Source organism: Melozone crissalis, unplaced genomic scaffold, assembly GCF_028551555.1.
Source record: "Melozone crissalis strain CALT ecotype California unplaced genomic scaffold, PUWL_Pcris_2 ptg000041l_1, whole genome shotgun sequence".
Classification (NCBI taxonomy): domain Eukaryota; kingdom Metazoa; phylum Chordata; class Aves; order Passeriformes; family Passerellidae; genus Melozone; species Melozone crissalis.
In genome coordinates this window covers 305005-321437 of record NW_026535819.1, presented here as the reverse complement: position 1 = coordinate 321437, position 16433 = coordinate 305005, and positions in this window count along the sequence as shown.

Genomic DNA, 16433 nt, shown 5'->3' with positions numbered 1-16433 from the left:
TCTATAAAGAACTCAGGTGATCCTCACTGCTTGCAGGGCAGAAGCAAGCAGGTTTCGTATGGCACATGTAAACATGTCATTTGTCACCACCAGCCTCAATGGAGTCATCGTTTCCCTCTTCTCCCCTCTGCTGTGCTACTTTACAGTGATAGAAAAGCCTCTCAGATGCACCAGTTTGTAGACTCCTCACACAAGCACAGCCTTACTTCACATCTCATTACTGGCAGGATCAAAATGGCATTTTTGGTGTTTACAGGGACTTAAATGAGAACTATAACATGACCTACAGTTTGGAGAACTGCCTTGTCCCAACTCTACCTCTGCATCTGGGATGGATGTTGAAAAATAATCCATCTCTAAGGAAAAAATCAGACATCCCATTTTATAGCTGAAGTACAATTCTTTGCTGATTTTTTGGATGACTGTTTACCACCTTTTTTTTCGTGCTTGTACATACTCTCTCCTCTCCCTTGGTGTGTCGTATGATGATGCCTTAGCTGTTTGTTGCCCCACGTTCTGCCGCCCTTGGAGCCACACACACGCACACATCCAGGCCCTTGGCATGTGTAACATTTTCCATGCCATGGTCGGCCGCTGCTGGTCCAGGGAAGGAATGCACAGGCAAGGATTTCCAGTGGGCCTGCAATAGCTGGCAAAGGCCAAAGTTCATTAAAGCAAAATAAATGTCACTTTCTTTTTGTGGAATAAATTATCCTACTGGAGTGTGATCATTGTGGTTTTAACCTGGGACCTTGCAGTAAAAGATTATACAGCAACCTCTGACCTCTTTGATTTCTGCTTTACTCTTCTGTTGTCAAGGGAATGTCCCTGATCAGGTGAAAGTAAAATGTGTAATGGGCCATATCACAGTAATACCTTTCATTGAGTCAAATTGATAAACTCTTGCCAAAAATTCTTAGCATCTGGCACTTCCACGGAAACCACAAACAATGATTGCACATATGGGAGCTCAAAGGCCAGAGGTCATGACAGCAGTTTATTACATGCACCTTACAGTGATCATTTTCCCTAGGAAATTAACCCCTCTCTAACAGAAACGCATCAAGTGAGCTCTTCACAGTATTTCCATCGTATTGTTTTGGCTAATCAAGGAATAAGTGTGCAGCTAAAGTGGTGACAAGATGCAATTAAGTAAAAGATGATTGATTAGGTTTCAGTGTGCTTAATAATGTATAAAAAAGATGATTGTGAGATCAGAATGAATATGCTGGCTGTGAGCTCAGAGGTCCTTCTCGTGCAGCTGCGGGTCTGTGAGGGTGGCAGAGGGTTCCAGCGCCCTGAGCAGTGACGGGGCTGCTGGTGTGGGTGCCAGCTGGGCGCTGGGGGCAGCAGCACCGTTGGTGTGGGTGCCAGCTGGGCGCTGGGGGCAGCAGCACCTTCCCTTGGGGGGCTGGCTGCCACGGCACGGCTCGGGCTGTGCTGCTGTTCCAGAGCCTGCTCGTCACTGCCCTGAGCAGCAGCCCTGGGGCTGCCGGAGACATTTCACACTCACAGCACTGAAGATAATTGTGTTGCTGTAAATAAATGGTGGTGGTTACACTCACTCATATTGAAACATCATCCTGGGTATTTTGATCTCCTTTTCTTCTTTAAACTCTGTCATCAAAAACACCCAATCACTTGGCTCAGTCGCAGCTAACCATGCCCGAGATGTGGCTCATGTTAGTCGCACAGTAGCTGCTGAGTGGATTTTTCAAATCCACCCTGCAGAACTCAGATGATCATTGCCAGGTCCTTTGAAGGGTCGTTGCCAGCAAACCTTCCAGAGATGATGTGAACCCACTTCCCTCTTCCTACTGTGCTCAGGACTCCCTTCCAGTTTCCTTAAGGGCCAGAGGTATATCCCAGCCACTGCCCCAGGCGCTCCAGTGAACCCAGCTCTGGGACGCTGCTGGGATGCTGCAAGCTGGGCTTTACAAGAGCACCTCTAAGAACCATGTCATAAGAACTCTGGTTCTCTCTGAAAGTCACTAGAAATGAGCAGCAGAATCACGAGGAAGGGAAGGATTCTCACAAGCTGGAGCTGGGTCACAGCAGTGAAAGGACAGAGGCAGCTGCAGCCCAGCACGGCTGTGCCCAGAGTCTCAGTGCTCCGGATCGTGCTCCACGCAGCCCCTCGCCCGGCCCACCCCACCAGTGCGTGACCAGGGCTGCTCCCCAGCACTCCAGAGCCCCTGCCACGGCCTGGGGGCACAGGGCAGCCTCAGGGCCAGCACTCCAGGCACCGGTGCTCCTTGCCTAGGGACATGCTCGGGCATTCGCTTGCCTGAAGCCTTTTGGCTTTGGGGGGCTTTCAACACGGTCTTGCCTCTCTGAGGCCGATCCGACTGCGCTGACGGCTGCTTCCCTCCTGCTGGCTGCACCTGCATCACCTTGGCTGGGTGCACTCTGGTTCTGTTCAGCAGCAGCTGTGAAGGGGCTGCCAGATACTTTGCATTGGGAACTCTGTTTTTAGGTGAATACCCTATTTTTTAGCTGTGTATGGCTGTATTACTTGTATATTTATATATTCTGTATTTATGTTATCAAAATGTAGTATTTTGTAGCTGTCTGTTACAATTTGTTTAACTTGTAAAAAATATGACTGTGCTCTCTCATACTTAACCACCTCCTTTCACTGTAGATTCGCTGCTCCTTTCCCTCCGTGTCGGAAACAAACCACCATAATGTATGTAGATTGGAATTTTTTCTTTATTTAATTATTTGTCATTATTAAATTATTTATTAGTGTTTTTAATTTTCATTTCACTTCAATTTTTTTCCTGCCACCATTGCTGGCAGCCAAGATCCGTGTTTCTCATGCATCACGTTCCTTCCCATGTGCATGTGCACGTACACACACACACACACACACACACACACAGAGTATAAACAAAAACAGAAAAAGAAATATAAGAGAGAGATTACACTTCAGTATATTTGTAAATAAAAGCAACCTGTAAACTAAGCAGGACTTTCTCTCAGTGCGCAGTTCTTTCTTTGCTTTTGCAGACTGAGAGTGTGCTCTCTGTGTCCTGGGGCTGGCCCCAGTGTTCTGGGGAACCCAGGACAGCTGGGCACTCCTCGGTGGCTTTAGTGTGGCGCAGCTGGAGCCCAGGCTGCCTGGTGGAGGGGCACGCAAGGGTGATGGCAGAGCCCCTTTTGCACTGGTTTTTGGCCTCTGAAGGTTGAGGGCCGTTCTGCAGGGATGGTGACAGATTTCACACGTCCTGGCTCCTCCGGCTACAGGGAGCCAGCCCAGCCCCAGCCCCAGCCCCGGCAGAGGAGCTGCTCCGTGGCGATTTCAGAGACCCAGCACATGCAAGGGCAGCCTCATGCTAAAGCAAAGTGTGTAAGCATTAGCCATGGGTTATAAAGAATCCATCTAGTAATGACAAATTTTTCAAAATTATAGATACTTGCTGGTGTTTCTTGGACCATGTAAACATAAACATGAAACCTCAGCTGCGGTTTGATCTGGTCATGTCTGGTTACTCACTGCTATTCCTTAGGTCCAGAAACATGCCATTTCTTTTCTATGTCTTGGACATCAAATCACAATTTCTATTGTTTAATAAAAAATCAAAGCATGCAGTTTTACAGATAACCTAGTATCACTAAATGGGACAGCCCCATTTCCAGCCTCCCACGCCCCTTCAGCACATCCCTGTGGCCCTGGTGCAGAAAGGCGGGTTCCCCTGGAGGAACAGGCTGTCCCCAGCCCCAGCAGGCCCTGCCCAGCTCTGCATGCAGGGCCAGGCTGCTGGCACCGGCTCTGTCCCACTGCAGTTTGCACATCACACAGGGGACATCACACAGGGCGCAACACGTCAGGACGTGCTATCTCAGCGACATAATAAAAATCAGCTTAAAGGTTTTTCCCCCTGTTCTGTTCTTAAAGCACCACAATGTAAGTGCTGAGCAGAGATCTCCCTGCTCGAGCGCTCCCCAGGGTACGGGAGGAGGCAAGCCCCGAGTCCCACCCGAGGACTGGATCAATAAAGCATTTCTGCTCCCAGTTTCATTCCCTCTTGCTTTCCAGCTCATCCTGTCCCACTCACGCTGGTTATTGGTGGAATGTCACTGAGGAAAAATGAATTGCCATTAGCAATTGGATTCACCTAAGCCAGAATTAGCTACTCAAATATTCATGCTCTGTGCGTATCTAATATTCATGAAGGAAGAATTAGAGTTGCCTGTAGCCATTTTTGAATCTCCCCCCAAAAATAGGTGAAAGGGATCACAAAAAAAAAAGGGAGGATAAAAAAAGATTAATACATTTGGGGCTTGGTGTTGTGCATTGTTTGTGTTCTGTTTCTCTTTGGTGTCAGTGAGACAGAATGGAGACTGATTTATGTGCCACAGCTGTAGCAAACAAAAGAAGAAGAGACCAGGGAAATGGCTAGAGGTAAAAATGCCGGTGCAAGGGGCTAAAGGCCTGTACCTGGGTACTGCTCCCCATGCAGCCTCCCCCGCCTCGCAGCACCTTGTAAAATCAGATTATCTGCTGGACACCGGAGTTCAAACAGCCCTTCAAAAGATTTGTCTTAATAATTGCTGCCTTATCTTAACTTCTGGTTTTTTATCAGCCAAAATGCTGCTGGGAGGCAGATCCTGAGGATAAGGTTCTGTCACTCTTAATTATTATTACCTCTTATAATGAAAACACATTTGTTCATCCTCCCGTGCACTTGGAAGTGGTGTAACAAATGAATGTCTAGTGTTTTATTAGTAATTTTAATAACATAAAAGAACTATTATGAATATGGCCCCACTGTATAAATGATTGTACATCAAATGCTATGAAAGAGATGGCACACTTGCTTCTCATTTATATATATTCAAATATAAACCAATTATTCAGTAAGAATGAAACACATTTTTATGTCCTCAGAAAACCGTTCTTTCCTGAAAACCAAATTTTGCAGTTAAGATGCTGTAGGGCTATTTTCCATCACAGAAAGAACATGATAATTAGCCCCAGAACTAGCAGGTACATTCTGAAATTAGGTGATAGAAATGCTATTTCTTTGTTTATTTTTGATGGGAAAATGAAACAATTCTCTCTGAAAGCTTACTAATGAATTTGGCCTGCAGTATTTGCCAAAGCCGCAGCCACCATTTGCAGTCTTCAGCTGGTTTTTCTCATACTTCAGGAACTAAATATGAATTGCTTGGATAAACTGATGGCATGGCGTCAGTTGTATGTGTGAAGACCTTAAATTCAGAACTGATCTGCACATCCATCTCCTTGGCCTGCAGCTCCTTGCACAGGTCTGATGGTTCCCACCAGCCATGGCCAGGGCTGGATGCTTTTATCACAGAAAGCTCAGCATGGCTTTTGCAGCATCACCTGGTGAGCCAGGCTCAGTATCGGACATGGCCAAAGCTGCACCCCAAACTACAAAGAAAATAAAAGTGGAGAATTACATAAAGCACGATATGAACTAGAGCAATGCACATTTCGCTGCACTGAATGATGATAGAGTCTTTGCTCTGCCATGTGGGCTTACCTGTCTTGACCTTTAGTAAGCAAGAGGGCATCACATTCTCTCATCTTTAGCCAAAACGTGGAAGTGAAGTGATATTTTTGTGTGCCTTTGGGATGGTGCATCCACAGGGAATCGTGCAGGGGTCTAACACAACATCTGCTCACCCCAAAATCTTCTTGCCATCCCTGGTACTGACTGACTGGCAGAGGGCAGATCCAGTTCCTAGAAGCAGCAGGTAATGACGGTTTGATCAGACCCTGGCAGAGTCAGATGATGTCCAAAGCAAAAAAGGCAGATAGGAGCAATGTTTTGTGGCAAACCTTTAGCAGCTGACAGGAGGGACAGGCTGGAGCTATACATAAAGCACAGGAGCCTGGCTCAAATCTCTCACGTCATCCATCTGTGACAGAAATTTTTGTCATTGTCATGTGCTTGTGTGTTCCTCCCCTTCCAAACAAATCTTTCCATATGCTGTGATATTTTACTTTTAAACAAGCTTAGGTAGAATTCACCTGGTTTTGTCAGAGTTGAGCCATTTTCCCATTCAAATTACTGTGGAAAAGAGTAGAGCACTGAAGGGTTCCTTATAGCTTTCTACCTGAAATACTACTTCCTGAATAAACAATCAACCTCATTTGGAGCTCAACACAATTCTTCTCCAAATTATTTGTAGCTCTTTTGCTCCTTCAGTTCAGTGTTCAAGACAATGCTTTTGTATCCTGCCTCCTCCCCTCAGGTGATGGGGCCCAGGGAGCACAAGCAGGGAGTTGGAAATGCAGGTGAGGGAGACCTGGTCCACAGAGGAGCAGAACTGATCATGCACCGATGGCCACCCCTGCTCATGACATTTTGGGCTGAGTCTGGGGAGAGCATCTCTCTGCTTTGTGACCCTGGCTGTGACCAGACACCGACCCTTTCAGCCACGAACTGCTCTGAGCCAGCTGTGGGGACAAGTCCCGTCCATCTTTCCCCAGAGCAGTGGGAGGGCACAGGCTGCTGCTCTGGCTCTGCCACTTCTGCAGCCATGTGGGTCACAGAGTTTTGGGTTGGGTTTGTTTTTTTTTTTTTTGGGAAGATGCTTTACAGTGAGTCATCTGTATTATTGAAATGAGGAACATGGGATATGAAATGCCTTTTCCTTCTGAACACCCCTCTGTAATTTCCTGCTCCTCTCCCCATCCCCAGGGAGCAGTCAGGGGTGGTGGTCAATGGTTGGGAGCTGCACACCCGCACACAGCCAAGGTACTAGCGCCTCTCAGGTAGGCTTAACGTATTCCTTTGTTCAACGGCTAACGAGTAAACCGGTGTCCAGCAGCACACAATGAGTTACTCCTGATCGGATTACCAGAGATCCGTCCCATCTGGGGCATCCCCTCACACCTGTGTTGTCAGATTAGTGGTGATAAGGAGCCTCTGATAAGCCTTGCACTGAAGGGCTCTCCGGGAACCCTCAGCATTCCTTGATCTTTCTTTACACTTCAGCACTATGCGGAAACCTTTTGTTTTAGGACTGAGAAGAGAAAACATGTAATTATACTCCCAGCGGCAACCCTCTTTCGTGCAGGACACAGCAGTGGAAGCCTGCTGCATACCGAGGCAGGCAAAATACATCTGACTAAAAACAATTAATTACGTGGTCCTGGATAACTTAAATTCTTTTTTTCACTTGTATAAAGAGGGAGAAGCCCCCAGGCCGTGCACTAGGCAGAAAGAAACAAAAGTGTGTTGGAAGGCAGATTGCTATCAGGCCGGCAGCTCCTGGGATGCTCCAGGGGCGCAGCTTCGCGTGGGGCTGCAGCCTGTGTCTGAAGCTCTGCACCCGGACGCGGCTGCTTCTGCCTGGTTTCTGTATCAGCCGATCAGCACAAAAGTTGGAAGCGATATCCCGGTTTGGTTCACCTGCCTGCCTTGCAGCGGCTCAGCCAAGCGCCCGCGTCTGTCCCGGCTTGCCGCGCAGGGCTCTGGGTGTTACTGAGATCACGCTCCGTTCTTAACACGATCGCTCTCCTCACTGCCACACTATCGGCCAGTTTGCAAAACTCTGACACATTCAGATCGTAGGCGAGTGTGAAAGGGACGGTTCTGAGCAGGACCGAGCCCCCGGGCGGGTCTGTGGCGGCCGGCCCGCAGGGACAGACCCGCCCCAGCTTCAATCGCGGCCGCGATGCGCCCGCAGCCCCGGGACCGCCGCAGGAACAGCGAGGAACAACCGCCTGGAGCCCGGTAAGCCCGCAGCCCAGCCCCGCTGCTGTGAGACTAACGCGTTTCAATGGCTAATAACAAACCAATAGCGCCATAAAAAAACTGATAAATAATTAGTTTTCAATTAATACATAAGTTATGAATAATTAAGTACTAATTTTAATTACAGTTGTAGCAAAAAAATGTCAGTTTCTTCACTTTATTTCTGCAACTTTCATGAGGACTTTCAAATACAGAAGATTCCTCTAAGACAACTAGAACATGCATGAAAAAGAAGAGGCTTTTGAAATCTAATCTTCTCCTGCTTAAAATAGAGGTAGTGCTGGGCTGTTGACAGTAGGTCTCTGAAGACTTTCAATATAGGTTTTATTCTGTGAGTCTGGCACCACATAGGAAATTAATTCAGTGACAATATTTTCATTAGATTATAACCCAAGTTCTCAATCTTAGGCACATTTGTATGCTTGTAATACATTCTAATTACTTGTAAAGAATAAGTCTGTGTGCTGGTTGGCTTATTGAATATATCAAATTAATGAATAAATAAATTTGTCTCCATGCTGGGAATGCATGGAGATGATGTCAAAAGCTTTTTGGCATCAAAGCTTGCTGCAGAGGGAACCAGAAATGCTCTTGGTTGTGTTTTTGATGAACAATGCGATTTGTATTGTAGATGGACTTTTATGTCCCTCATAAGAGTGGAGAGGGGAAAAAAGCAACTTTTATCCCCTAGAACAACAGAAATCTATGTGAAGAGACTTTTTTTTTTTTTTTTTTTTTTTTTTTTTTTTTTTTTAATGATGGCTCCTTATTGATTTAGTCAAGAGAATTGCTCTTGCTGGCTCAGCTCAGCACCTCAAACTTTTTCCCTAGGATGGAGCTCTCAGGAGCACTCTAAGGCATTCACATGTTTTTAAATTATGCATGTAGGAAGGAAATAGCATATGCATGAATGAAAACAGTGATACTAGAAAAACATGTCAGAGTTTAGTATCGTGTAGTGAGTGCCCATGTTGTGGAGTCTTCTGTTTATCTTGTCAATTTCAATAGGAAAAAAAAAGTTATTTTTAGCATAGAACAAAGTCATCAAAAGTGGGACTTCTTCTCAGAAGATGGGAAATCCAATATTTTTAAGAGTGCTATTGAGCTGCCATGGTAGAAAGGACAAGCTTCTCTGTTTTTTAGTGCAGAACTGTAAGAGGCTCATCTTGCCCCACACTTCATGGTTTGTTCATCAACTTGTTTACATATTGAATTTTCTTTCCCTGTAATGATTTTCCTCTCTGGTCCATAAGAGAAAAAAGTGCAGGTCATGGCACGCAAGGAAGCCAACCTGGTATTCTGGAGCCAGCACTGTTCCCTGTAGCTCCTTCCTCTGGCCTGCTTGGGTTTGCAGCTAAATGCTTCTCATTTCTCAGAACAATTGCATCCCTTGCAAGTGTCAAATTTTCTGATCAATGGTCTTCCAAACTCCGAAATGCAGCAGGTTCAGATCTTTTCCAGACAGCAGGATCCCTTGACATTAGGAACTGTGTCTCCAGAGGAGCTTAGTGAGGACATGGGGCAGAACACAAAGGATGCTATCTCTTAGTGAAAACGCAAGTGAGATTTGAGAGGTCAAAGGAAATATATTCCTGGTGCTGGAAGGCTGCTTCTTCAGGCAAGGGACTCAGTGGCAAGGCTGGAGCAAAGAAAGGAAAACTTCTCTTCCAGCCTGTTGAAATCAGAGTCCAGGTAACAAGACAATGTGGTTTTCAGTGTTGTTCAAGCTGCAGTGCTTTGTCAGAGAAGTGTTCATCCATGTGAAAACACGTAACCCTGTCAAGCTGCCAAGTGAAACTTGGGGTGATCGGCTGCGTAAGCGCTGGTAGCACAGGATAGAGCTGCCTTCGGCTACTTTCAATTACACACCCAATTCTTTTAAGACTTCTGAATATTTGGGAAGGGAGAATATGCAGAACTTGTTTGTTTACATCAGATTGTGCTGTGTTTTCAGGTTTCTTAACTGCTTTTGGAACATGTGAGCCTAGCCCTTCCCCTTCCACATACCTGGCAGCTTTGTCAATGCAGCGAAGGAATCCTCCCCAGGAGTAAGCAGCTGTGTCAGACTGACATTGTGCAGGTTTCATCGCTGCAGCCGAGTGGGAGCCGGGGCAGAGGCAGGCGTTCAGGAGCTGATGCCTGGCACAGCCAACGGCCGAGCCGCGATGATTCGGCAGCCGCGGGCACGCTGAGCTTGGGCTGGAGGAGGAAGGTGGCACCACTGGCAGAGCTCAGCCTTCCGCCTTGTGGGTACTGCTGGCAGCGTGGCCAGGCTGCACCGGCCTCGGTGCGGGGCAGAGCAGATGGGAAGGGCACTCGGTTTCTCTCTGCCCCTCTGAGCCAGGTCAGGCACGGGAGCTGGCACGGCACACAGCTGTGCCCGGGCACTGAGGCTCCCACAGGCTTGGCAGCCTGGCACCCTGCAGACAGCACCAGGGAACCTTGGCAGGGAGCTCTAAGCATTGCATCTTCTTCAGAACTGAAACGGTTTTTCGTGGCTTGGGATGCTCTCAGGATGGCCTGTCTGTGCAAGCAGCTTTTCTCCACAGGTGATTGCAAGTGAGGTCTTTTGGATGAGGAACTCACTGAAGTTGACACCTTAGTTATTTTGAATTTATATACAGCTCTCTGTTCAGCACCAGGGTGGTGCTCAGCCTGCCCTAATTAGCCCAAATTGCCGTAGCTACAAAAAGCAGGAATTGATTCTCATGGTACCTTGCTTATCTCTACATAGAGGTACTGCAAAGACATGCCCCTGAGGGCATCACAGTAAATTTCTGAACCTTAATTCACATGTTCAAACTGTTATTCAAACTTCCACACCAGATCTATTACTGCACTTAGCAATTTTCAGCTTCTAATAAAGAACACTGTACCTTTCTTTTCTAATCTCCTAAACACGTAGCAGCATTCAGCTGTTAGAAGGAGCACCCTGAAGAGCCAAGACACCACAGCCTCGCTCCAGATGGCCAGGGCTTCACAGTTCAGAGCTGTCCTGCCCCGTGACAAACCCACCCAGCCTTGCTTTGTGCCAATGCTGCCTCTCCCCACATTATTCTCCTCACCCACTCCCAAAGGAGCCAGGCCACGGGGCAAGGAGGGCAGTGCAGCTCCTGCTCACACTGCCAATGGAGCAATGCCTCAATCAGCTGTCGGAGGAGAGTGAGTCTTGAAGAACTGGAGGTGGTATCTGCAAACCTGGAATATTTGTGTTTCTGTACCAAAAGTAACAATTATCCCACAACAAGAAAAACAAACCTCTACAGAATAAGGCAATAAGCACGTTTAGTAAAAGCAAAGGTAGTATTTTAGTAATCCTCATCATTTTGCTTTGTCAAAATTGATAAAATTGGAGAAAAAAGGACTTTTTTATTGTAGTGAAAAATCTAACAGACTGGAGTGGAAAGCTAACTTTCTGACCACTGGGAAAAAAAAGTCTGAAATGATTGGTTTTGAACCAAATGCATATATAAGTGATTAAAGCTTTTATAAATGAAAATACAACGGTAACATTACTGTTTCAATACAACTGAAAAGTAAATAAAAAGTTTACTTGACATGGCATTTCTATGCAAATATTATTTTATATTTCTGAATTAGAATTAAGAATATCTGAGTAAGACCTCTTTTTCCTCCAAAGTGCTCTTGCAAAACTTCATTATGTTCCAGGTACCTGTTCTGATTTTCCTATAAATATAGGTTGGCATGTTTTATGTTTCTGATCCCAGAATGGGTGTGGCATGAACAAGATCTTATATGTGAAAATTCAAAGGTGTTTGTGGCTTTTCTTTCCCAGTGTTGCATGAGAATCAAATAGTCATTCCTTGCATACTTCAGGCTTCCCATCATTTACCTTTCAGACTTGTTATAGCTGCTAAGACCATGAAAAATGAAGCACGAAGGAAAGCACAAGATTATGTTAAATGATGAGCACCATCCCTGAGGTGGGCAGATTTCACAGATATATCCTGTGTGACAGCAGCAGGCCGAGGAGAACCTGATTTTGAATGGCACAGAGTGCAGAGCATTGTGAGTCGAGGATACATGCTACTATCAACAAAAACCAGCGAGATGAAATAGCTGCTCAGCATTTTCACACTTGTGTGCATGAAGTGCGAAGAGGCTCTCCAGGTGAGGCGTGCCTGGACAAGGTGCCCCATGTGCTCCACCTGGAGCACAGTGCCCTGGCCTGGACAAGGTGCCCCATGTGCTCCACCTGGAGCACAGTGCCCTGGCCACTGCCACCAGCCAGTACCAGGAGATGCCCACGGGGAGGAAAAGCTGGCGCTCCTGGAGCCCAGGCAGCACTAAGGACAGAACCTGTGTCCTGCTGGGAGAAAAATGCCCCATTCTATTTGCCAGAGCCACACGCTGCATGGCGAGGAGCTGCTCCTCACAGACTGGCTTTGACATGGCAAATACCAACACAGCCACTGCTCTTGGCAGCATTTCAGAGCAGGACTTTCACAAGGATTAGCTGTTCCTGAACAGTTTCTCCAATATATAAGGTACAAATATTCTTTTCTTCCAATCAGTCATGCAGGTCTTTCTTGTACAAACACTGTGGCCAGCAAAGGGAAAACCCTGCCCTCGAGTCATGCAAAATGCCTTCAGTTCTCCTGTGGCAGTCCCATGGGTGCCGATGGAGAGCAGGACTACGTTCCTCAGGGCCAGGGTCTCTCAGCACTTTGTCCCTACACACACTCTCAGGAAGAAAACCTGTACCAGAGATCTTGTCCTTCTCTAAGGAACCAGCAGCCAGAGCTCAACAAGTCCCAGTTCACAACCCATGTTGGTGATGCTCTGTCAGAAACCAACTGATGCTTCTTGTCTCTGTCAAAAATACTCATGTTGTCACCTGTGGTGGCAAGTGAAGGACATGGCAACTCCTAGACCCCCAGTCTGATCTGGAACAGGGGTTCGCAGGTGTCATAATTTCTACTGTGGGAGTGTTTAAGTTTTTTGTCATTAACAACTCTTTGATTTTGCACCAGATCTTGGTCCCCCAGCTTGCACTTCTCAGACTGTACATAAATATCACATTTGTACCAGTTCTATCAGAGATTTTTATGAATAGCTGCCATCGTAAACTGATACAGATCTCTAAATTTTTCTTTTATTTTGATTTCATGTTGATGCGGCTATCAAAGCTCTACCACATCAAAGCAAATGCTGTCTGTTATGATCAAAGTCCATAGGATTTCTAATGTAATCACCATCCAAAACCTGAAAGAAACATTATGGGAAGGATTAGTTTGGTTTCAGACAACTGAATTAGAAACAAAATTCCCATTGATATTCAGTAGCATTTTGGCAGGTGTGTCCTAGAAGCCCTTTGGAAATCCTGGACCAGGCCAGTGGGTGATGCACCATTTCAGCACTGCGCTCAGTAATTTTATCCTCAAACAATTTTAGTTAGGGGCACTCCCAACATCTATCTCACAAATTACTGGTGGAGTCACATCCCCTGCAGCACTGCTAGGATATTGTATCATGCATCTTTTTTAGCTTATGACTGGAAAAGATAAGATCTGAAAAGAATTTGGTGGTGAGGTAGGTGATGAAATTCTGCTGCTGTGTTTGAATACATCAGGCAGGAATTGTTTCGAGTCCTGAATATGTATTCGATTTCCACAGGCTTCCAGGTGAGCGTCTTTTGCAGAGAGAGAACAAGCACTGATATGCAGATAGAGCACAATAACTATCAGTAATCCAATGACACCTGAAAAATCAGGGAATACATTATTCCATAATAGTAGATGAACTAAGAGCCATTCATTTCTTTAATATTACACGCCTATGTTGTCTCAAGCCTGGTTCATATGCATAGGTAAATACAAGTTAAATAATCTCTTTCAGGATGCTTATCAACCTCTGCTGCTTTTTGCACTAAAGGTGTAATAACAGTCATAACAGCAGGGACAAGGGCATGGACACCACTGCAGTTTTGACCTTTCTCCAGCTCCTCGGCGGTGATCTGGCAAGGGCATATTTTCATTTAACCCACACCACTGGGCATTGTTCCTTTGGTGTTTAGTTCAGGTGTGAGCACAGGCAGTTGGTTAGATGGATATGCAGAATAAATGCAGTTTAGTCATCACGTACGATAAACTGTGGGAAAAGCAGCCAGCCGCTGTGGCACTCTTGGTAGCAGTAGCTTTATGGAAAGGGGGACACAAGGCAGTGATTTTCTGTAAGGCCCACTAGGTAAATTCTGGGAAATGGGTAACCAGGTTAGGTCCTAATGAGACAAGCATAGATCGCACAGGTTGTGCTACATCTTGCTGAGGCACAAGTGGGTATTAGCAAATGGACATGCTGGGATCTGCTTGCTGGCTCCCAAGCTGGGAGAAAGGTAACCACAAAAACACAGAGAGTGGAAAAAATTATTCTATGCTTTTAGGGCACCTACATCAAACACACTGGGGAAGTAAAGTTCCAGCACGGGAAAACAGAGAGCAGCACTACTTTCTGATCATTATTTTCTGATGGCTTGTCTGCTTGCAGGTTAGTCAGACTTGCCTGTTCACTCCTGCATGGAGAGTGATCTGCCAGAGGAACTGCCAAATTATCCTGACACCTTACAGCAGGCAGCCTGTTACCTGCACATGAAACAGGCTTTGCTTTGTGGGGAGGGTCCCGTCTGCAGAACCCTTGCAGCGAGGCAGCACGACTACTGTGACAGCCTCCTGCTACACACCCCTGTGCTGAGGTGGGATGTGAGGCTCACAGCTGAAATGTGCCTTTCTCATCCCTTTTATGTCACAATGCATCTGTATTTCTAGGCAGGAGCATTTTCCCTTCTTCCATTTTACCTTACAATAAAGCAAAGCAAACAAAGAGCTATCAAGGGGGAGACTACACACGTATTGCAGGGCTGTCCGGGCTCTATACCCAACGTGGTGTGACACAGCAGACGCAGCGTCCCCATTGTCCGGGTGACCCCAGCTGAGCTGGCAGGAATGGCCCAGGGCGGGGGAGAGAAGGATCAGCTGTGGGCCTGATCCCAGCTGCACCAACCAGCTTTGTGACAGGCAATAAAGGGCCAAAGAAAAGACTTTTGTCCTTGATTGCGAGAGCGACGAAGCTCCTCTCGTTGGCAGGGATGACAATTAACCGCAGAGGATTCGTGCATTGTCTGGCACTCGAGATCTCCCAGCAGTTGTCCACTCCAGCATGCCCAAATAATGGGCGGCACCTTGGTTTTGTGAATGGCTCAGTCAGCTTTGTGTGCCTGTGCCAGACTGTCCGCCTGGAGGAGGCCGTGGCAGAGAGATCTCACTGAGATACGGCTGTGCTGGAGAAAATGTGTGAAAAACATTGCCAGGCCAGGCTGAAGAGTGAAGTGAGGTCTCCTTCCAGTGAACCTGGAATAAACAAACAGTGCCGGGCTGACAAGCATTTCATGAGGGCTCCATCACCCCATGTATAAAATCCTTTCTGAGAGGACATGCCAAGTAGGCTCCTTATGCTGAGACCTCTAGCTTGGAGTGAGTGTTATGGAAGAACTCTTGACCCCTGGAAAAGGGCAGAACATGAGAGCAAAAAACAACACTGCAGCAGCCCTCCGTGCACTTTCCTGTAGGAGCAAGGACTTCCCACCGCTCAGCTGGGGAAGAATGAATCCCATTCAGGGAGGGAAGCTCGGACTATTGAGGCTGCCACCAGACACCTCTTCCTGATGCTAATCCTATTCTTCTGCTGTGGATCAAGTAATTCTTGTGTGAGTATTTTTCATGGGCTAAAGAAAAAAGATATTTAACCACAACAAACCTGCTGCCAGCAAATGTCAATCTTAGCTTCTGGGGTCTAAATTATAAGCACTGGCTACCAATTTCTGGCTGTCATTTTTACTGCAGAGGTACCTCACACATTGACATGGATCTCCTGGCAGTGCCTGTGCTTTGCCATCTTCCTGAAAGCAAGCACATTCTGAAAGCAAGTGGTCCTCCAAGACACAAGAGAAACTTAATCAGGCTTAGTGCTAGAGGGCACTGATAGCTATGTTTTAAATAATCTCTTGCAATACTTGTTTGGAAGTGCAGGGAAATTCTCCTTGCAGACAAATGCCTTTGCTAATTTGAGGAGTAGAGAAGTACTCAGAGGATTTGAGCCTTGCTCGGTCACCAGCCTGCTCCTCCTCCTTGTTCAGGTGACTCGGTCATTCTAGCAGAGGCTGGAGGGGGGTAGGGTCCTCACAACATCCTGGTAAAACAGTGCAGAAGGTCAAGAGTGCCCCATATCCTTGTGAAGCAAAGTTCTGAAATACGTTTTCAAAAATCTCGTTGCAACACTTCCAGCAAACCAAATGGTTTATGTTTTGTTATTCATTTTTCTTATATGAATGCTACCAAAAACTGTCCAAGCCATGAAGCTGATCTTCCACTGTGGTAGAGAAGGGCCCTAAATGTGGATTTATTGCCCTTTTATTGCCCTGATATCAACCCCTAGGTTCCCAGACCCTGCCAGGGAGTCCCATGCTCAGCCTCAGAAAACAACAGGAGACTTGGCATTCTCTGAGGTGTCTCTCGACCCCGACCAGCGCAGCCCACAGGCTCCCACCCGTGGCTGTTCAAAGGAGAAGGACGTGTTTGAGCGACTCTCCCCAAGGGCAGGGGATCTGAGCGGCCTGGGCCCCTTGCGAGCGCCCCAGTGACCCACACCTGATGAGTTACATGTCTGAAGGTAGAGCAAATT